Source organism: Nipponia nippon, unplaced genomic scaffold (assembly GCF_047370975.1).
Source record: "Nipponia nippon isolate SJK-2023a ecotype South Korea unplaced genomic scaffold, ASM4737097v1 scaffold_27, whole genome shotgun sequence".
Classification (NCBI taxonomy): Eukaryota; Metazoa; Chordata; class Aves; order Pelecaniformes; family Threskiornithidae; genus Nipponia; species Nipponia nippon.
Window position 1 is genome coordinate 475,854 of NW_028262344.1, and position 24,017 is coordinate 499,870.

The window sequence follows — 24,017 nt, forward strand, 5'->3', positions numbered from 1 at the left end:
AACTGCTAAGGACAATTTATAATTCATGCTCAAGCAAATCATGCTCTGGGCATCAGACAAGGAGGACAAAGCATTTAAGCTGTCAAGAGGTAGAGGAAGATAATGAAATGTATATACAAACAGCCAAAATATTTTGTGTGTGTCTGTTTTGTCTGTATGCTCTGCCTATATACACATATTCACAGGCATTCAAACAATAATTTAATCAAAACTTTTATCATTTATCAAAGCTTTATCATTTCAAGGTCAAGACTTCACAGCAGACCCTGCAAAACAAAGCCACCTGTTTCACTACTGTTCTAATTTATTAGAATATCAAAAAAATAAACTCTTCCGCAAGAAACAGGCTCCACCAAAGCCCCCAATTTACTCTGCTTGGATACACTGAAATTCTTACGCTGTGAAGGGTAACCAATATGGACTATTACCAGCCTCAGAGATGACCATTCTGCTGGAAAGCCCCGCTCTCATCTGGGGAAAACGCTTGAAAGCAAAGCTTTGTAAATGCTCTTTAAAATCAAGCTTAATCGAGCACATTGACTTCAGAGCTTCTCAGCAACGGCAGCACTGGAAAAGCAGACCAGAATCATCTTCTAATGTTGGGTTGTTACTGCTATGCTTCACCCAAACGGTGACCTGTATCGATGTATAAAACACATCTTTTAATGTAAACCCATGCACTGCATATCCACAGATGCAGTCACTTGCCCAAACAGTAAGAAATTACAATTAATTTAACATGCTATTTTCCTGAAGGTTTACAAAGAACTACCTGAAACCTAGTCCAGAGTTAAGACAACAAACTCAAATCATATTTGCTTATAATAGAAGAGCTTGTAAACTGCCTTGGGGGAAAGCTAACTTAGACATTACATGCATGTCATCAGCATAGTGGAAGTCAGCAGCCTTTAATGCACTTCAGATTTCCTCAGTGATGTCGATGTGCTGGCTTCATTAATGTTGGAACATGTAGATATTTTTTAAGTCCCTCATTTCAACTTCTATGGTCAGCCAAAACAAGAAGAGTAATGAATGGCGACACTGCCCTTAAGAGGACCAAAGTTATTAGCCTAATGCATCGGGAGGAATGATGCATTAAGACATTAAGAATCAAAACAATCACATTAATGCTTGACAGCATAAGCAGGAAACAAAAGATGAGAGCTGTAATACAAACCATATGGCTTAATAACTAATCTCTCATTTAAGCATCGTTATTAAAACACCTCCTAAATGTTTGGGCCTTAACAGAACATCTCAGCATCATTATTTACATATTTATTCTTTTATTCCCTCCTCCCCCGCTCCTCTCCCTACTCTTTCCCTTTCTAAAAGGGCTTTTTTTTCTGAAAAGATCTTCAAACTGCTTCTGCGTTCACAAAGTCCAGATCCTACGTCAACCCAATTAAGCCTACACAGTCATAATAAATGAGGGTTGTCAGTTAGTCTCACTTGAGACACAAACTGTAGCTAATATTACTCAATATGCAGATGTTTTCTGTCTCTTTCCATTGGAAAAAAAATATTGTTCAAATGGATTAATGATAAATTGCTATTAATATGAAGAGGATATGCTACAGAATGACACAAGGTTGCAGAAAGGTCAAGTGGAGGAGATGTGTATGAACAATGAAGTCCTCTTAACATGTTGATGTGTTTCAATAATTTATATATTGTCGTGTTTCTGGACCACACCAGCTCTCCCTTAACAACAACAACAAAAAGCAAGCAAACAAACAAAAGTAAGTTGCATAAAAACGTTAGGCCCTCATACAGGGGCTCCAGGAGATTCTCAGCTTGTAGATGATGCTCAAATGGATACCAGCTGGGGAATCTGTCAGAGGGAGACTTTCCAGTGAGAATTGTTGGGCTCATTTTCAACCCTTACAGAAGTTGCTGGGAGTTAGGAGTACTTTAAATTCCTGAAAATCAGATTACACCTGATTCTGGAAAGCAAAGCGGCCGGAGTATAAATGCAAATGACTTCAATGCAGTTACCTCTACACCAATTAAAAAATTGTCTCCAATGTGTTTTTAAAGATAATTATCCCCAATATTATCAACTCCAATTTGAAGTATCAAAAGTTACTTAAATGCCTCCAAAAAAATCAGCATTTGTTTTCCTCAGTCCTTGAAATAGTCTTTCTGTGAATTTGTTTGAAAATTATACTTTTATTTTATGCTGCTCTTTCTACAGCTTTCCCTGTTTTTATGTATTTATTTCACAGATTGAAGCAGAGTGCTAATGGCAGAAAATTTGGAGCTGAATTTTAAGCATTTCAAAGCTTGGGAAAGCATTCAAATCCTGAGTCAAAGACTTATCTTCAAAATAGAGAATTTATGTTTGAACAACACATGCAGAAAGAAACCACCAAAACTTAGGTCTGGAAAAGCACTTCAAGAAATCTTTTAATACCTTCAAATTTATTTTTAATTGAAGAAAATAGCTTTTTGGAGGAGCTGGAGGGAGGTAGGAAGAAGACACATATACCATGTTGCATTGCACTATTGGCCAAGATTAGGGCTTCAATGCAAGTAATTGAGAGTCCTGCAAGTTTTCCAGAAAAAGAGAATCAAAAAGTACCTTTAGAGTTTGCTCCCTCCTCAGGTGCCAGCAGCTGCATTTTGTGCTTTAACAAACACAAATTCCTACTGAGCTGCTATATAAATGCTAATGATTATGATCATTCTTTTCTCTGTTTTCCCTCCCCTCTGTTACAGTTAAAGATTTTTGCAGTGTAACTGAATGCACTGATTTATCTACGTTAGAGCCAATGTTAAACTGAAGACAGAATACTGTTTTCATTCAAGAACAGTTTGCTGGAAAGCATCCAGAGTTTGAAATTTTGATGATGGGTGGGTTTTTTTCCTCTGATTTTTTTTCTGCTTTGTTTTCAAAGCAATTTAATAGAGGTTGAAATGCTATAGAAAAACCAAAGTTTCAATAGAAATGGGCATGAAAAAAAATTCTCCTATATTTAACCAGTCTTAGCATGAAAGCAGATGTGCTAAATGTTGAAATTCCAATTGTATCTGCTGTTACACAAAACAATAATATATTTTAACAAAAGCCTACTTCTACCGATCAAGTTGTTTTCAATGAGATTACAGTAACTACCTTGGGCTGATACTCCTATTACCGAATTAGAGTTCTTCAGAATGAAAGCAGGAGTTCTCAGAGCTGCAGCAGATTCTGTCGTCTCTGGATTAGACGTCAGGAGAGGCACGTAAAATCAACCAGCAATTTCTTTTTTTTAATTTCTTCATGCTATTCAGTGTATTTACGATCTGCACATTTGTTACTACAATAAATGACCTGTCTTTCAATATTTTAGGCTTCTTTTGTGGATTTGAATACAGATATTGACCAAATAAGAATACAAAATGTTATTCGAGGTTCTAAAATTGAGATACTGTAAATCTGGTTTTGATCTTAAGTTACAATGGTGTCAACTGTAGCAGTTTCAGTAGTATAAATTCATTTACTTCAGGCACAAGGACAAAGGGGGACAAAGTCCTATAGCAAATGAATTTTAAGGTTATCCACCGGATCGTGGACTTCTGCACTACTTAGTACCACCTGTGCTTTGGTGAAGCTTAACAAAACAAGCTTCCTCACTGCTTTCTGCATTCATATGTGCAGAAAAGAAAGAATGAAAAGAAAAGCACAGAGGAATTATGGTTCCAGACTGTATAAGAAAATCCAGAGAAGTTTGGGTTATTTTATTTAATTTTTTATTCACTCATTTTGCATCCTCTGCTTGGAAAGAGTTGGCTAAGTATGTCAGTTTCCTGCCTTAATTGGAGTCTCTGTCTACTGAGATCTACAGTAAGTAATAAATAGATTCTCACCTACCTACTTTCTGAAGCTATTCAAAGCCCACCTGGGCTACTGATGTTCTTGCTTACAATGGAGAATAGAGAAGGAGCTGAAGGATTTGACACTGCCTGAAACAGACACTTAATAAATAGTGTTCTCTTGAAATGATTAAAACCAGCTGGCCTCAGTGAAACAGTGTAGAATTTAACTTGGGAGAATGAAATAAAGATAAAGTCAGAATAAATTCATCTTCTGCTTCCCAGCCTTGCTTTCCTCATCCCGCTCCCTTCCCCCAAGGCAGCAAACCTGTTTTTCATAACTGCAAAGAGAAAGGGGGGGGGGGTGGAAATCCAGGAATTCCTACTAAAAGAGATCAGCCAAATTTAAACTGTTCCAAAAACCATGAAAACCATTTGAAAATCTTCTGTGTCTCCAAGAGACTAGTAATTCCAACATTTGGCTGCTTAGCTTCAAAAATTGAGAAGGGGGGGGGGGAAAAAAGGAAAAAGGAAAATTTAAAACACAGGAACAAGATTTCCAGTCATGAGTAATGATTTTCAGGGACCCAGACTGAAATACACTGAAAAACACCTGCCTTACTGATAACTGATTCCCTTTAAGGTATGTCAAACTGGACTGCCTGGAACAGATTCACCTACAGTGAAATTTTTCACTTTGAAAAAAATCTTAGCTCCCAGATTTTCCATTAAAAGAACATCAATCTTTTTTATCCCTAATGGAGTCACAAAGTGTTTCAGAACCAGTGCACAAGGGAACCTCTATGCTCAAGTGAGGTCCAGCTGCCACTTGGGTGACACGCAGCAGCTGCTCAGCCCATTTAGCAGATCGGAGTATTTCAGCCAAATGGAAGTGCAGGGGAAAACGAAGAACGTAGAATACTGTTAACTAGCGTAAAGTTTCACCAGCATGACAGGTCAAGTATCCACACCCATGAAAAGGTTTATAAGTTCTTCAATATCCACATGGCTCATGCTTTCCTCGATTGAAGTAACGCCTTTCTAAGCCTCCCACCCATAACCACACTTGTGTAGCCAGCACCAGTTCAACAGATACTCTTTCTAGAGATGGATTGACACGGTACATGATGTAAACCCTGCTGGGACACCAACACTTCAGTGTTCTGCAAAAGCCTCTGACAGTAAGACACGAGCACTGAAATGAACCTCATACGCTCCAACTGCTGCTTAGCTGCCATCTTTTACCCCTGTACCGATCCCTTCAACATACAACACTACTAACAGCGGGCCCACTAATGAAAGGCTGACTACGGCTATATTTGAGGAAATGGGTGCAGGCAGTACAACAAGATCGAACCAAACCTAAGCACTTTTTTTTTCATTCAGGCTTACAGGAATACTCACCTTCTCAATCAGGAGCTAAATACGTATATCGGAGGTGACAAACAACAAAATCTGGAGAACACACCTAAAAGCTACTGCACAGTTAAAGAAATTTACTGAGCTATGGCCTGAAGGATTTTCTGTACATGAGGTTTCTGTCCAAGACTAGGAGGCAGCAAGTTGTTTTTCAGACAGAATAGAGTAAAAAAGAAAAATAATATTCTTAGAAGTTTCAGTGCTCTAGAAGCTCGTTTGTCATGCAACACATGATAACTGACTTGAAGAAATGCAGGCACCGGCTAAAAAAAAAAATAAATCATTAATTTTTGAGCTTATGTTCAGAGGTCATAAGCCTGAGGTTGAAAGGTAGTGGAAGAACATTAACACACACAGACAGGGAGGGAAAGATTCTGATCTTTCTTACAGCAATATAAAGCTAGAATGATTCCTCTGATAATTCAGCAGTAAGTAATATATCGTACATGGATCTCTATGAAAGTTGTTTCAAAAATTTCAGAAGTTGCAGGCCTTCAACTAGGATCTCTGACAACGACACCTTGAATACGCCTCATTCACAGGGCACTGGATTTTTTTTTTATTCCCCAAGACACCAGCGAAAATTATGCATCCAGTTCTACAGCTGAAAGAAGCAGATCTGGAATGGAAATTCCTACTAGTTTGAGACGGGAATATGATTGTTTTCATTATTTTTGAAGGAAGTATTATTTTTAGTAAAGAAAACAGTCTATCTTATTAAGGTTGAAAGACATTAATAAACTAGTACCAAATCCAAAATGAACCTGAGTTTTTGCAATTATTTTTGCACTGAAGTCTTCCTTTAAAAAGTTTTTGGTACCTGACCTGTTTGCAACTGAAGTTTAGACTTTGACAAAATCGCTTCTCCTAAACAGAAAACAATTCCGCCAAAAATGGACCACATCACCTAAGCACAATCAACTTGCAGTGTGATCTGCACCCCCGAGCCTTTTAGGCTACAGCAGTAGCAGCATATGGCACCCCCTCGTATTAGACACACATGTCCCAGTACCGTGAGAGATTACCTTCTACTAAATAACTCGGTTTCCCTTACAAATTTCCCTTTTTTCTTAAAAAGTTCATTTGTTTTGAAAATCTGTGCTTCAAAATTGCAGTCACTTAGGGACCTAAATATCACTGATTTTCAGTAGACTACATTTTTCAAAATGACACCAAAATCGGCACTACTTTAAAAATCTTTATCAGCGTTCCTACCTATTTTACAAGCCTAATCATTAGTAACTTTTTTACATGGAAAGACTATGCTAGCATAAGCCAATGGATGACGCTTAATAATTACACTAATATAAGTCTCCCCATGGAATCTGTTCTTCCAGTATGACTCTTTTATGGATCTTCTAGGAGCGTACATGCAAAGAAATTGCACCTGTCTAGTTGTAGTGGTAAAAACTTTCTAGCAGAAAAGTTTAATTAAGTAAAATCCTCTAAATTCACTCTTGTGTGAAGAGGATAAGTATGAGAAAAGTACACCGATAACATGCTACCACGTCCTCTTTTAAAGGAGATTGTAACGTAAACCTGGAATGTCCACAGAACTGGATTAGACTATGAGGAGTCCAGCAGCTTATTTGGAAATGCCTACAAAAAAGTGGAATCCAGACATCATTTAAGATTTTGCATTTTATCGCAGTCAGCATTTCTACACAGGAATGTAACCTCCCAGTTAGTTCTCCCATCCCCACTTTTCCCACTCACAAAATCCATGGTGAGAATGCTCAGCAACAGCAAGAAAAATCAAATCCCATCAATGCGTTCGCAGAGCAAAGGCAGTAATTCAAGGGAAGACAGATACTTAAGCGAGGTCAATGGCTGGCGATAGCCTGACGTACCCGTACAAAAAAGCTGGACAGCTTTTCCACCGTCTTGAACGGCCAGATGAAGCGTTAAACCTATGGAGTATCATTTTATGTCTGGCATTACACAGTGCCCCACTGATCTTCCTTCCCCTGCCTACGCCAACCCTGCTTTTGCCAGGATAATGCTTTCCCAGGTATTCCAACATTCTTTGCTTGATCCAAAGATAATAGTATATGGAAAAGAAAGAGTAGAGATCATCCTCTCTTTTTTTCATAGTCATAAACAGGAAGTATGTTTTATAATCTGATGTATTGTCCTACTTAGATAACAGAAAGTATGTGCAGCTTTCCCTTTTCTTTCTAGAAGCACAAGTTAACTATCTGCCAGAATGATGCGTTTTATATGAAGTCTAATAAAAAGGGGGTTTTTTTTGGTTTTTTGGTTTTTTTTTTTTTTAATATGAAGGTTATTTTAAGATATTTTTCTGAAGAGAAACTGTCTCTTTAAGCTACCCAGCCTGCTGTTTGTTGGGGAAGTCCTGTGTGTTTTCCAGAATTACATGGTAAGCATGATTTAAAACCAGAAAACTTCTCAGAAAACAGCAAGTTTATTTGGACAAAGGGCCCCGCTTAGCTCCTTTAGCTCTATCTCCCAGTTAAGCAGGGTTGTTATCTAAAAAGAACAAAACACCAATACTAATTTTTACTGCAACCACCAGGATTTAGACTTCCAGTTGCATTCATTTTATTAGGAACTGGGTGATCAAATTCCTTGGGCAACATGGGACATACTGCAAGCAACATTTTCACTGAATTATAACGAGACTAAAAATCCCAGTCGGTGAAAGTAAAATACTTGTAAAGAACATGTCACCTCCTCAGCTGCAGTGGTTGGTTGAAATGGTCTTTAAAAGCTCGCTTCCGCAGCCAGTTAACAAAACGACACCTTCAGCACACGATTCACAGAAGTCTGTGTTGGTGCGGAAGTCTATGGTTCAACTTCTGCCAACCACCTGCTAGAGCGGTTTCTTTCCACAAGAACTCCCTGATTGTTAGCGCTTTGTTAGTCTAGGGGCAAATTTATGACCCAGGGCCTTCATTATGCACCACTGTTCATCAAGTTTCATCTTTTAAGGTTAAAGCTAATAGTCAAAGAATTGAACCACAAGACAGACTAGGATCAGGTCCTAAACATTTATGTTTTCATTTAATTTGAATAAAACAATGCTCAGCTCTGGCAACAATCTCTTTTTTCTGCAGCTTTTAAAGCAGCGTGTAGGACAGAGGTCCTGTCTTTATGTCATAGATAGGGAAATGGAGGCAGCGAGCTGCACAACGACCTGTCCGAAGTCTGACGGGAAGCTTGTAAAAGAAGCAGAAGTAGATTCTGACAGATCCACATTCCAGTTCTCTCCACCAGCTCAGGCAGAATCCAACAGTGTTTAAAGTCTTTGGAATATCATAAATACACAGATGAAATGGCGGTCTCATTGCATTAAGAACTGAACAAGCACTGCGAGAGAGTGTCCATGTCCTGAAAAACAAGGCTCCAAACAAACAGAGAGGAAAGGGCAAAACAGAGGCAGATAAAGGGGTGGGGAGCATTGCTCAACACGAGATATGGAACAGAAATGAACCTCCTCTATCCACTGCTTCATCAAAATGGAAGCAATCCAGTCTGAGGCCCATCTGATTCACTAAAGGTGAGTCAAAAAAGAAAGAAAAAAAAGCAAAAAAGAAAAAACCACAAAACTCTCTGAAACAACAGACAGTTCAAAAAAACCCACCAAAACCCACTCTAAACAAGAGCCATGACAGAGCCCTCACCAGGGATGGTGTGAACAGTGCAGCTGCCCCAGCGACAGGGCAGACCTCCCACACCCGACGTGTTGCAGAGCTTACAAACGCTCCACAAGGCTATCAAGAGACTGCAAATCATGATGCCAGCAATGCTTAGCCCGACAGGAGTAAGCCCCCTGACATGCCATTAACGGTATGAAATTAGAACACAAGCCTTGATTTATGGAGGCTGGATGATTCCATGTCACTCACTCACTGTAAATCGATTAGGAGACAGCGAGGTCCTATTAGAGAGTTGTCATATTCATGCAGTATTTATTGCCTGATCTCACACAAGCACGCAGAGAGACCATTAATTGGGATCAGCCTTCCCAGGGACAAGAAGCCCCCCGTGCAACGGAGCCACCACAACTCCTGAACAGGGGGATGGGAGACATGGAAGAGATGCACACCAAGGTGGGACCTACAGGCAGGAGGACTTGGGTAACACAAGACACTCTAGATCTCATTGGTAATTAGCGACAAGGTTCTAATTGCCTTCGGTAGGCTTTGAATCAGGCTGAGTGGGTAGATAGCTGGCAGTTCCCCAGAGCCAAAAACCTGAAATAGTCACTGCAAGGTGGATTCACAGCATGGGTAGTACATTTCTGCTCACGGGGAGAAGCATTTCAAACCCTCCTGCATTTCCCATGTGTTCTACCTATTTACCGATCTGCGTGAGGACCAAGACGAGCCGCACAGGGCTTTTCATCTTCAAAGAATTTTGCAAACCTGCATGTCTTTGCCACTGCTACAGAAGGATAATTACCGTAAAGCAGACAGCATGGATTTGTTTAAGTGAGAGAAGATTCTCAGTCTAATTTTAGGGATTTGAACAGAAGGCGACACTCCAGCTGGGAGAAGATTTCCACCGAAAAGAATTTTTTGATGAAAACCAGAGGGTGAGGGGGGAGTTTCACAACATTATTTCCCTCCTTTTCCTAACCTGCTCAGTGAAATACACATGGGACGCTCATTGGTAACAGCCATTATCACTGAGGGAACCGTGATGGTCCCTGCAAAGGCTGTCAGCAGAATCTGAACCAAAGACCTTCTGGAACAAATAAAGACCTCTACCAGGGAGTTTAAAAGGAATCTAGCGGGCTAGTTGGTACAGTGAGACAGAAGACACTTTGAGAGTTGTTTACATGAGTGGATCAACATGGTGGCCTCAAAGAAGGGGACTCTTTGGGATACTGAACACAACCTTAGCACCTCAACAATTCCCTTCGTATTTATGAGTAGCCCAGCACAGCGCAGCTGGGAGTTGCTGTTGCCTTAACCTGAGGCGAAAAGAAAAGGTCCTCAACCTGCTGAAACATGTGTCCTTCCCCTCCTCCAGAGGAACAAGACCAAGAGAATCTACCTGAGATTTCTGGTTGGGGTTTTGTTTTGTTTAGTTTGACTTTTTTTAATGGAAGGCAGGTATTTGGCAGAAATTTTCACTTAGTCAAAACTGCAATTTTCTGAGAAAAAGAGTTAAAAAGCAGGGTGGATTTGATCAGCCTTAGTTCTAATTCACCTGCCCCACAAATAATGAGAAATGTTCTCCCTTTAAGGACAACAAAAAGGTAGAAAATTATCTAGCCAAGGCAGGACATTTATTCATTTTACATCACAAAAGTCAGAGCTCTCTGGAATGCACATTTAAACTGGAAAAGAAAAAAAAAAAAAAAAAAAAAAGAAATCACTGAAGGTTTGCAAAATATTTCAAAACTCAGAGTTACTCTTAGAATTGATCTTCTAGGAATAACTAAACTAGCAGGAAATGCACAGAGGAAAGACTGGACAGAATTCTCCCCCTCCCTTTTATACATACTGCAGCAACGCACGCTCCCATGTGCTCTGTTCTCCCTCCGTTTGGAATGCACACTGAGAAGAAACGAGACAACGGACCTGGGGCTAATGTCCCTCGGTGCCCATCCAGCTCTGTTCCAACTCAAAAAAAAAAGAATTTGAGTTGCTCAAGAAACCCAAACGAGTATTTATAACTTCCTGACAGACTGGATTTCATGAAGCTTTAAGATCACTGTAAAGTCTGCCTTCCCTCCTTTCTCTCCTTCTCGACGATAAAACTTGTAACTCTTCAGGGACAGCCATTTCTCCCCCAGATCCAGAATCAAAGCCTGGTATCTGAAGACAACCCTCACTTTTAACACCACCTTGTTGTCAGCGTCTCGAGCTGTCAAATCACTCTCTTCCCCTCCCATGGCCAGCTCAAGGCTCTGTTCCATTAGCGAGTGTTTCTTGAGCAGCCCTGATTTAGAAGATAATGGAAGGCATGAGAGGAAAGCCTTCCAAGTGGTAGGTTTCAGTGATAGAATAAGCATGAATCCTGGCAAAAGCCATGGTGGGACTGCCAAGAAATCCTATATGATGCAGGTGCAAATAGTTTTTTAAATTCAGACTCATTAAAATATGTATTTTGCAAAACGAATTAAATTAAAACATCTGGGAACTAGGGGAAAAGGCTAGGGGCTTGAGAGGAGAACAGGGCTACGCATGTGCATACACACACGCACGCACACAATTACTTTGTTTGCAGTTAAAAAGTGGATTTGAAGGCCCCGGACTTCATCAGGATCCGTAATTGTGGGAAAGTAACCTGAAGATGCCAAACAACAGGAAATTACCAGAAGAATCTGTCAGCACAATCAGCTGCTATTTTCATTGTTCTTTGGCAAATTTATACACAGTCGGGAACACCTGGGCTGGCACGCAGCCCGGGTTTGACTAATTGCCAGGGGAGAGGAGCAGTCATTTGTCTTCAGTGGGGTTTCCTACGCTCGCTCCTCAAAACATGTGGTTTCACTTTTCCCCTCTCTCTGCAGGAAATGGCAGGACAGTGAAACGCAGAATAAATGAGTTCGATTCCAAGAGGTTGCCTCCTCAGAGGCCACTCCAAAAATAACTGTCTTGTGAGAGGCTGTTAATAACCAAGATTCTATATACTGTCTTCAGCAAACAACATTTCAAAGGCACAGTGTTCCTTTTCTCCCCAGACCCTATGTACATTAAAAACATTGTGGGGGGAAGAAAAGGAAGGGAGGGAGAGAAGGAAGAACCTCAGCAGTTAAGAGTCCTGTATATTTTTGTGGGGAATTCACACTCTCTTCAAACTGCCTTGCAAAATCCAACGCACCTCAAGGAAGTTGCTTGCAATTGCCTTCAGGGCTGAGCAAAATACTGCTACATTCTTCCGACATTATTTTAGGATGAGCAAGCATTTGCTAAACAGCTCTGCCAACCTCTGTGGTCATCTCTTGAGGCATTCCCCTTAATTTTATCTTAAGGATGTCTCTCTCTCTCCATCTCCTGCCTCCCATGCCCTTTGAGAGCTTGGCGTACCTGATCTCAATGGGACCACACCAATTTACAACAGACAATCGTTTATTCCCAAGAAATTCAGGCACAATCCCACCAGCAGTTACCAGCATGGAGCTAGTCTTCTGATTACACACAATAACAAGGGACATCCTAAGATTTGTAAAAGCAAGGCCGTAGTTTCTATGCATTGTGTTTCAAGGATCCATTTCTAACTCGCTAACTATTTGAAACAGGTATTTGGTGCATGTGTCTTATATTAAAAAAGCAAGTCCACGTCCAAATGCAAGTTTTGAAACAGATTTTAAAGCTATGTGACAGACAACAGAAGAGTCCCAGCAATCACCTGCATTATAGCTTTATCTCTGCCGAGACGTTGTTTTTGACATTGTAAGACTGCACTTTAAAAGATCACCTCTTTACAAGAACCACCTGTCTAAAGCGACAGCTTTTTCCTTTAACCTCAGAACATATTTTTAAGGTTAACATACCACTAAAAAAAAAAAAAAAATTGCCCCCTCCTCCCATTACCACTGATTCTTAGCAAATCCAGGCTATGATGTCCCCTCCATGTAGTAAAAGCATGTTTTATGTATTTCTCTTTTAAACCTGGGGTACTTTCTAATTTAAATTGCATAGTATTTTACCATTTTGGATGGTGTTATGTCACAGCAGCAGCATGCTTTATACTGAAGTGTATATCTGCGTTTGGTATATTTGCACCTGCATCTTGTCCAAATCCTACAATGATTTAGCATCTTGGCACTCTGACAGCAAAGAATCAACTCAAAAAAAAAAAAAAACCCAAACCCTAAAAAAACATTTAAAACATACAGCAGATGATCATTAGGGTGAGTGAAGGAGCTAAAGGAACATTTGGGTTTCATTTGGTTTCAGTTGCAGACTCCTTAGCAGGGTAGAACTAAACTGTAATTCTAAACTGACCCACCTTTTCTTTTCTTTCCTCAACAAAAGGTGAAAAATGTGATAGAACATTTTACAATATGCAGCACATCGGTTATACTGCAGCACTGATAGAGTTCAGACTTGGCTTATTTTCTCTATGGCTGAGATGTTTTGACGTGTTTATTTGTTTAATTTGTTTATTTTGACTAGCTCTGATTATAATTGGCAGCAATGAGCAGAATTAACATTAGACAGTGTCTTAGACTTGTCGATTACAATAATGCAAAAGGCATGTGAAGACAAATTCTCCAAAGAAGTGACAATAGCTAGAGTTTGGTTCAGCTGCATCGTGGCTTTCCTAATGCACGGAGAACAAGTGGCAGAATAGTACTGGAACTACATGCTTCCCCCTGAATTCAATGACACAGGATCAGACCCTTAAACGGTTGAAAACACATCCTCTTTTAAAATCAGAAAGTTTCTTCCTAGTTATTCAGAAAGCAACAATCTAGCCCATACCGACATAAAAGGAATATCCTCCAAATAAACAGGGTTTGAATCAGAACCTGTACACGGGTATTACAGAATATGCAAAGTGCATTTACCCTTAGATGCAAGGTATGCTTGCAGTCGTGTCAGTGGTACTGACAGTAAAGAAAGGGCTCATCATCTTTCAGAACCAGACCCTCCGTTTGTTCTTCGGAGTTCAGTCGTGCCAGGCAATGAAGACTCTCATCGACTTCGCTTTGCTAAGACCTTCATCGCCATTGTTACTTTCTTGCACTAGAACAACGTTTTTTAGAGTAACAAACTTTTCTGGGTTTGCCTTGGGTTTTTTGTTCTTAATTGTAGTCACTGAAATGTAACAAGAGTTAGGAAGGAGGGAAGAATCTATTCAAGACAGGCACTGTAAAGCGTTTTCTTCAAGCCATAGTAATCCAAATGTTTTGCTTCAAGTCAGTTTTAAACAGCCTGTATTTAAACTGACAAAAACAAGAATATTTTCTGAGCTGCTGCATCCTTCACACAGGCTACTCTGCCATGATATTGCAGCCCATATGTTCCACAATATCACACTTCTCAGCGCTACTTAGGTAAACGATAATGCTAACAAATCCCCTTCTGTGCATGTAGACAATACAGCATGTGGGTGATAAATCTGGACCCAATCGACAGAGTTTACTTTCCATATCTGAAGGTGCTCTGCATAGGTGAAGACACCTTATCCCCTGTAAGTTTCTCTCCTGCTCGCTACCCCAAAACACTGTTTCAGGCCTCAAGCCACGGCCACGTTTTAGCATCAGCAGATATTTAAATGAAAACGCTGTCAGAACACTGCACTGGTACACTACTGAGCAACTAAATCATTCCCTGAACTACTGAACCTTAAAACACCATCCTTAACCTCTACCAGTTAAAGACCAAGACCAAATATTCAATCCACACCTTTCCCATGATTCCAAAAAAACTCCACAGACTCCAGCTGCAAAATCCAGATTCTAACGCACATTTCCAAGAGCCTGACATTTTTTAATTCAGAGTCCAAATATCTTTACAGCGCAGTAGGTATCCAGGCCAGATGTCGATTTCTACCTCCTTCTCGAAAGGAACATTCGGATCTGAGATCATCAGAGATAAACTTATGACACTTCACCTGCAAATCCCAGAGAACTAGAGAAGGGGAGGGAAAAGAAAATAATCCCAGTTTTTCAAGACAAGAATCTGAGGCACAAAGGAAAAAAATACGATGTCAAGCATAAGAAAGGACCGCAGAATTCAACTGTATGTTTCTTAGTTTTTATTAGATTATTCTTTTTCTTTTCCTAGAAATAGGCATTACCACCAGGCAAGCTTGCTGCTGCCTAGTGGTAATACAAAGCCTAGTGGTGAATATAAAGGAAAACTACTAGTCAAGTGACCAAGCTGTTTAAATATGAAGAAGACAAGCCATGTCCCAAAGCATGTGGTAATTCCATGGACAAGATAAAGCAAATGAAAGCTTTAAGCAAGTGACCAGATTACATCTGTATTTGCCATATTAAACAGAGGTAGTTTTTATGCAAAACCGCTCCAAAAAAAGCAAATCATCTGCATATTCCACCACTAATTATCCAGGAAAAGCAAAGATGCTGCTTTACTCATATTTTCAACAAAATATTTTCTCAGTGTGCAGCGTGTCCCATTATTATGTGTGAGACCATATGTGTGGCAGTGCAGGGGGCCAAGTTAAGGTTCTCACGTTCACACCAAGTGCTACAGAGAGTTCACCGCATTGAAAGGGTTTGCTTTGGATACCTTTGCTCACTTGCTTTGTACTTTTTAATTATTTAAAAGCGATTTGAACATGCATCCCCTCTGCCAAGCCCTGTCTTCAGTTTTGAGGTCTCTCCAACAATTGTTTAAAATACCAACGACACCTGGAACTACACTAAAGCAGAGTGCGTGGTTGTGCTCATTTATGCTGACTTACTCTCAGAGTCAGTGCAATGGCAGTTGCAGCAGAAGGCAACGGACCAGAATACAAGCAAAAGGAAAAATCAAAGCACGTTAGACTCAAAAGCCAAAAACTGCAAAAATACCAAGAATTTATTCTCATACTAATAGGACAGAAAACTCAAGTCTGACTGAGGAAATGTCCTTTTTTCTTTTTTTCAATGGAATTGTATGCATTTGGAGGAAAAGAAACAAAAAATAACTAAAGCTTATCACAATTTTTGTGTATTTTTATGATATTCACATTTTTTTTTCAGAAATTCTTGTGCTTGATGGTTAGCTTGTTAGATATTAGATACAAAATATAACTTACAGAAAAAAAAACCAACCGACTTTTACAGATAATCCACTGTCTGAAATGGAATTTAATTAACGAGGAGCTCTCAGGGCAGTTCTTTGCACTGGGGTCAGTTTCATCATAATAGTGAAATAGAACACTTTGATTATGAGGTCAATATTGCATCATTTGTACTGCACTGGTACTACCACTGCACTTATCAACCGCAAAAGGAGTTGCTCCTCCCTTGGAGCATAATGCCTGTGGTACTTACGGAGGGCACAGATTACACACACACACCGAATGCAGCAAGAAGAACCTTAGAACCAAAATTTGTTCTTAAAAAAAAAAAAAAACAAACCACAAACAAAAAGCAACCCTCAAACTTTGACAAGTAAACACACTGCGGAGTTCGGAGACTAGTAGAGTGAAAGAATTCAGCCTGGCAAATTATTTGCCTAGCTCTGCTATTTGCCCAGGAGCACGCTGTCAATGCTTACATAGTAAAGAAATCTAACCGGCTTCAAACAAGATAGAAATCTTATTTTATTGATTTCACAGAACACGTTGGGGTACAGTGGTTAATAGTGAATAGCATCACAGTGAAGAACTGTGGAATTACATGGCAGCTAGGTTTCTTATTCAACAATTATCACTAGTTCATATAACTGGAAGATAAACTACATTAGAAAACAAGATACTATTATACCCTTGATCTCATATCTAATACACATATTACTAGAACCCCAACAAAAGGACACGTATATTTGTGTTAAGATCATGCTTACTCATAAAGTTAATGTAACGATACAGTTTTAGAGTGTATAGTTACCATGAACCTCCACTCATTTCAGCATATGTACAAACACTGCGTGGACAGCGTAATTGTAATAGTGGAAGCCATCTGTTAAGAGCCCTGAAGGCACAGTATTTTTCTTTAGGCATAGACGAGGTATCTTCCCTTACTCAGCCTGTGAACAGAACTCTCTTTTTTTCCGAAAGCGTTTTATCTAAGGCAGAAAAGCCAAGGAAACCATGGCCATCCATTCCCACATCTCCAGCAAGAGCTCTGTAGAGATTAACACTGAAGCAGACGTGCCATCCTCATAGGTCTGGACTGAGCCCTCCTACACAAAGCATCTCCTACACAAGCACAGCAACCTCTGCACGCTATATTTGAGATTGAAAACACAGCTAAAGATTCTCAGTGCCTCATACATCAGTTGCCTGACATAAACGGATTTGCCTGATTTTAAGGCTGCCTTCTTTCCTTGTTTTGGATATTAAGCCTTTTTAAAGGTCTTGGATTCAGTACCTATAATCAAGGGTTACTGTTGAAAATCTTGGCCTATGGTCTCTGGCTAGAGTATAACTATTGATACTAAAAGACTTGAGACTCCCCCACAAAATCTGACTGCTACAGTCCCCCAAACTGGACAGACTTAATCAAGTAACTGACATTCTGATATCAAGATGATTCATATGTAAGCGGATATACGGCTAGGACCACTACGCGGGCCAAACCCTCTACAGCTTGCTCGTCTGCCAGTCAGTAGGACTTTTCTGAATAAGGTGAGCAGGTTTTGGCCTCATGGTGAAGAACAAGATCACCAGCTGTGTGCATTCAGTTTAAATATTCAGCCAGTCTTTCAGTGAAGATTCATTTGTCATGTCCCTTGGCACTTTCTAGTCTAATTATTGAAGGCTATACATCCCCCCCTCCCCACCCAAGAGTCTATTGTTTTTAAAGTGATAGCATACAGCTCAATCTAAATAAAGAAAAATCACAAGATGATCCTAGTTGCAAATAGTTGTGGAAGTAGGCAGAATTTTCCATTTCTAGCCTGCACTTCTGTAGATCAGGGATAAGAGATAATGGCCTCAGGCCTACACAGAAGATGTATCGCACAGACAGCTTTTGCTCCCTAGCGGACAGGGCTGAAGTCCACCTGAAGACAAAATTGAGAATACCCTCTTGGCTCTCGTGACAGAACAGCTTGGAAGATGTACGTGCCTCAGTAGAGATATTCCTTCCAGGGCAGTTGCAGGAAAGGTATTTCTTACACTGTTCATGCTTTTGATTCTCAAACATACACTATGGTATTTTGCCACTCCACAGCATCTTTCGGCAAGCTGTATTTTTAAACTCCCTTCACATATGACCTTCTAAAAAACCAAGCAAACAAACAAAAATCCCAGCATATGCTCAGTCATCTTACTCATATAGCAACATTATGGTCCAGGTTTTCTACAGGTTTTTCACAAAAATAAGTCATGAGCATCCCCATTTTACAGGTGGGAAACTGAGGCTGGGCAAAGAGACAGGTGAGCAAAGAGACACCCCCCAAGGTCATATCTTAAATTGCTGGTGAGTTGGCAATGCATCCTTTCCCTCAACACATGAAATGACAGCCCTTTCCAAACAATTCTACATGTGCAAAGGGGATAAAATACCTATAAGAAAATTTGTTCTACTGGTGAGCTTCCCAGGGGGGTTTGAATGACAGAGCGTACACCACCTTGACAGTGTCTATTTAAACAAAGGAAGCACATTGTACATGTCTCAGACATTTCTCCATAGAGTTCAAGGCAGCAAAGGTCACTGTATACTATACCTTTAAATAAAGTCACCAAGATAAAGGGGAGAAACCTAAACTAGAGACTGCCAGTTGTGAGAAGAGAGAGCTCTGTAGGTAGCTGTCTGTTGCCATCTAGTGGACAAAAAATATATGCCAAAATGAGAGCGGTCCAGAGTCCCCTTCTCAAGAAAATTCAGTATCTTTCCTTTTGGATTATCTCTGAACTCCTACTCCGCTATGTTATCAGCAGCTTGTTTGTTTTTAAGATAAAGAGAATTTCTTCTTGTTGACTGAAAAATCCAGTGAAAGAACAGCTTGGAGCACATCTAGAATTCCTTTAATTAATTTGAAAGACAGGCTGAGAGGAAGAAGGGGGAGGGATGAAGAAGAAGGAGAAAGCAGATGAAACTCTTGCGCCAAATGGCAAACAAAGGGTTTGCTTTGCAATTTCATGGATCAAGCAGTGGTCAAGGGGTGAAAACCCTAACTGAAAAATTTTAAATGGCACTACATGTACATACACTGGCAAGCTGGCTAAAAGTTTTCTTTTGTCATTAACAGTTGTGATTCAAGTTACCTCCTGGCTCTTCCTCTCCTGTTAGTTTACCCAGGGATGAAAGTGTTTAGCGTAATTTATGCAATGCCAAGCCATGGGACTACGTTGACTAATTCTGTAAAATAGGAGCTTTTTATGCCTGGCAGCCCTTTTCAAGTCAGGAGTTCACAAGAGAAAACAGCAAGAGAGGGAAGCGGGAACTCTGCTTGTAGGAGTTGTTATTCCTAATCCCACCCTTTGAGATTTATGCATATTGGCTTAGATCACAAGATCAGACCAGCTCAGCAGTCTGCCAATAAAAACAGCTAATATAGCTACATCATTTGTCATATAATCCAGAAAAAGTCTCCCTGCCTCAGTTTCCCCACAGAAGAAATTGCAACTGATACTTGATTTATTAAACGCTTTGAACTTTGCAAGTGCAGAGTCCTACTAAGAGTTAACCATTATTAACATGTTATCTTTTGTAAAGATCCTCTAAACTTTGGTGCCAACATGAGGTCAAGGAGACGATAATGTCAGTGATAGTATCCATATTAGAAAAATAAGGAATGAGGAAGATATAAGGAACACGCCGCAAGTCAGAGAGCGACAAAAATCCAACAGAGACTCATTCATATTTAAGCAGTCGAAGAAGGGACCCACCAAAGCCGTAGGCCATTTTTGACCCCTTGGGTCAGTCACATAGAAACCCAGCTGCAACGAGTATGCTTTCGAGTGCACGCAAGGGAGAACAAGGAGATTAGCCAAGTAATGTCAAGTCAAGCTGGTATCCATACATGGCATACCTCTAAGCAGAATTTTTAGCTCTCTGTCAAAAACAGGGGGGCTAACGCAGTTCCGTGCCCAAGTCGGGAACATTACCATGTAGATGTAATAATATACTAAAGTAAGTGTGATCTTCACTGGCGGAGAATATCTGTCCCACATACCCATGTTCCGAATACAAACACACAGAACTCCTACGTCTTACCTGGCAGTAGTAACTAGGGCTCACTCATATGGTTTATTTGGTACTTCTAAAGCACTTCTGGTGTAAAAAAGGGGAAAGGCCTTCCTAAGGGCATCACTAGCCTCAACCGACATGCTGGGAATGCACAATACAATATCATTTAATGAAAAATCTTCATTTGAAATGACCAGATCACCACCACTACTTATTAGCCAAATATCGAACACCCACAGATCTCTGAGAATAAGCGTATTGATGTTTAACACTGTTTGTTCTTTAAACAGAATGTCAGTTAAGTAAATTAATGTCCAATGGACAGTATTTAAGGAGTGGGGAAAATGTTTCCCCATTATATTATGTCCCCAGGCAATGGAGATGACAATTTTCTACCCTACTAGGAAGGGCATCACACCGTTAAATTGTGACAAATTAAGTTTTGGGTTATGTGCTTTACCAGTCCCACAAGGTAACTAAAACTTCTACGTTATCTGACTGCAAAACAAATTAGAAACAGTTCTGAGTATGCAGTGGGACAGATTCAGACAACAGTGATTACTCCTTGCTCATTGCTGGACCAGAATCAAGCCTCAAAATGGCTTACACAAGAACACCCTCGCTTACCTTAGTGCCCTACTCTGCAAATATGCCATCAGGTTCAAAGGGAGTACGCACCAAAGAACATGCTATTCAGCAGAATCTGGTTTTTATTCACCTTCCTTTGCTACCTGGCCTTTCAACTAGCTGAAAGCATCTGAAAAAGCCTGGTCCAACAGATAAAACACCAGAGCAGAAGTCTATGGAACTGTGTTCTTCTCTTGGCTTTGCTGTATGATCTTAGGAAAAAAAGAAATACAACATTCTTTGTGTTGCCTGTGTCCTTCATTTCTTGAGGTGCTAAGCTGTTTGGGGAAGAAATGCTTCTTGTTGTATGGACAAAATAACACTGTTCTTCTTCAAATGCAAACTCATTAAGAGGCAGTGAACTACCCTGAAGAAGCCAACTGTAGAACTGGAAATGGAAAAATGGCCTTGCTGTACTGCAGTTGAATGTGTTGCATGGAGAAACTTGAGCTAATAACTCAGATGAACTTGCTGCAGAAACCTGGACAAATAACTAAAATCTTCATTCATACTCATTTGTCTTTCAGCTGGTACTATTTGTGGGGCAACCTAGGCTCTAACTTCTGAAGAGGGCTCCTGACCTCAGATCTAGCTCTTGGTTTTACTGTAGAGGTCTCCAAATATTCACAGAGCAGCTGTTGAACTGATGTAGTTCTCAGCTCACTGTATTAAGATAAATGGGCACTGATTTTGGATTACCCTAATACCTAAGATTAGACAGTTGAAAAGGGAGTTGTCACAGCTATTTCAACTTAAATTCATCAGCCAGCATCCTTACTTTGCCAGAATGGAGTGGATTCCTGGCATGCTTATTTCCATGTGATTTAAGTGTCCAGGAACATTTTCAGCTGGTAAATCAGCAAGGTTTTCACTATTCCCCCAAAGCTCAGGGAGTTCTGTTACCCTCAGTCTAAGCTGACACAGGAGTAGGAACCCAGCTGCACGGCATCTCAAGGGAATGGACCGGTAAAGTAAAATGTCCTAAGGGAAATGTTTTTTGGTGACCCTAGCGAGTTCCTCGTTGATGATGCATTCGATATACGTGCATACAGGGGTCAAATGCGCAACTGAATCCATCAGCATCAAATGAAATAGCCCTCTCTAATCAGGTAGCTCCATTTACACCACTGCAGGATATAAACCTCAAACCTTTTACCCAGGATTTGCACACACCAAAGAGCACTTCAGCAGTGGACGGTGGTAGTTGAGTTCCACCAGTTGACTTCCTACATGCTGGGAAGTACAAGAAATCTAATAAGTAAACCTCTGTGGCAAGATCTCCAATTCAATTTCTGCAGATGTCCTGATAAATATCCAAATGTTTAGGCAGTTCTCCAAACTTATGCGGAATTACAAACCTTCTCAAGACCTGCTCCATTGTTATTCTTCAAAATTCCATCCAATTTGGACAGTGAGGCATTTAAGACTTTTTTTTAAAAGTGCAAAGTGAGTGAAAGGAAGGGGAAACAAAAAGTTAGCAACCCACCCTGCCATATTTATTCTGTTTTGTATCATTTAAAAAATGAGCACTAAAAGGCTGAGTGGAGCTCACCCAACGTTTTTTAATGTACTGTAATTTCTCAGGAAAACGCTTTGTGAAAAGTAAGCAATATATCCTAGTGCATAAGTATGTAACCATAGTTTCCCCCACCATGCAAAACATCTGTGACCTTGCACAGAGGTCATCACTGCAGTAGTGTTTCTCTTTACTTTTAAAGAAATGTCAGGCCATTTTTTATACAAGACTTATGACAGGGTGCTGTTTATTGTATCACAAAGCCACTATAACTCCAGCACAAGGAAACTGCTATTATTTGGAGAGTATATATCTTTCTGACTAGCAGTAAAGATGAAAATAAGAAGGGTCCTTTTTAGAGAGTAAAAGTCAGAGTCTCCCTTAATGACACCAGCATCTTCTCCATGACTGAAAACTGAACCATTACTGGACTGCTCAGTCTGAATAAGGCTCAAATTTTATGCTGGGATTTTCTATTAGGTCACACAGGGTTTGTGCTCATCTTCCACTGAAAATGGTGTCAAATTCCAATTTTTTGAGGTCTCTCACGTGACCATACAATCACTGTAGCCACTAGACTTAAAATTTCAGCTCCCTTCAGCAGAGATGTCCTTCCCTCCCCACACCATTTTCCAGTGAATCAAATTTTTTGTTTCATGTGGAAAGCGATGGAGAAAATGCTAAGGACAATTTGGGACAGAATAAAAATCATTCCCAGTCACCTCTATTTCCTTTTTACCTTTATCATGGAAAATTGCTTGTGGCTTTTTCTGGTAGCTCTGTTCAGTCCTGAACGAGTACACTGTGGGGGCACCAGGCTGTGAGGGCTGCATCTTTTAAATCAGAAGTCTAACTGAGATCCTAACTAGTTGTGTTCATTGAAGGTCCCTCGGTACTTTTCGCAAGACTAACCTCTGTATCCTGGCCAAATTCCAGCTCAAGTAATTACAATCTACTTTCCCAAACACCCTTCTTCTTTCCCTGCAGCACTTTCAATTGCATATGAAATTATTCTATTATCTAATTATAATAGTGCCCACAGACTCCCATCAAGCCTGGGGATTCTGTGAGGTGCTATAGAGAGAACCGATGCATACAGAGCCCTCTGGTTTCCCAGCAGCATAGTGTGCAAGCGTTGAGACCTGTGACTACCTCGCCATGACTCTGAAAGGCCAGACTGAAGAACAGGGTTCAATTTGAACTACAATACAGTAAATTAGTATAAGAAAGAGAAGTGAAAGAAAGAAATATGTAAGCTTAAGAAAGAAAGCAAAAGAAGGACAGGTCCCTGCTGGTGGTGTTTTAGGCTGACTGTGTGCTATTTAATCAGTACCACCCCCCACAGTAGTTGAAAACAAAGCTGCTTAGTGTACATCTATACTGTTTAACAAAGCGCTGTACAGGAATGTCCCAGCTAGCACCACGCGTGCTGGAAGAGCCACCCAAAGTTTCGTCATGTAACAGGTCCGTCCTGCAAGTGGAGTATCCGTGCTGTCTATAAATCATGGATACATTGCTTCTGATTCAGCCGTAATTGCATGGTGTAATCTGTACTCCACACACTTCATATAGCTGAGATTATGCCTTTCACAAGCAGATACGAGCTTGCTTTGCCTATGCTTCAAACAGACCATATGCCAGTACAGTTCCGAGTTCAAGCTAGGAAGCGTTGCCAAGAGGTAGGATACATCAGGTTGGTCTTAACACCACGTGAATGTAACTACGCGCCTAGGTGCTTCACTGAATTACGAAGCCTTTGATGTCTGGAGTGAAGGGGGAGGTGGATTGGAAGGGATCACCTTTCCTCATTACATATTTGCACAAGCAAATGGTAGTGAAGCCGTTAAAGGGGAAAGACTAGATTGTTTAGGAACTCCGTTCCCATTTAGGCAGCCAGATTTTAAAAATGAAGAAAACACA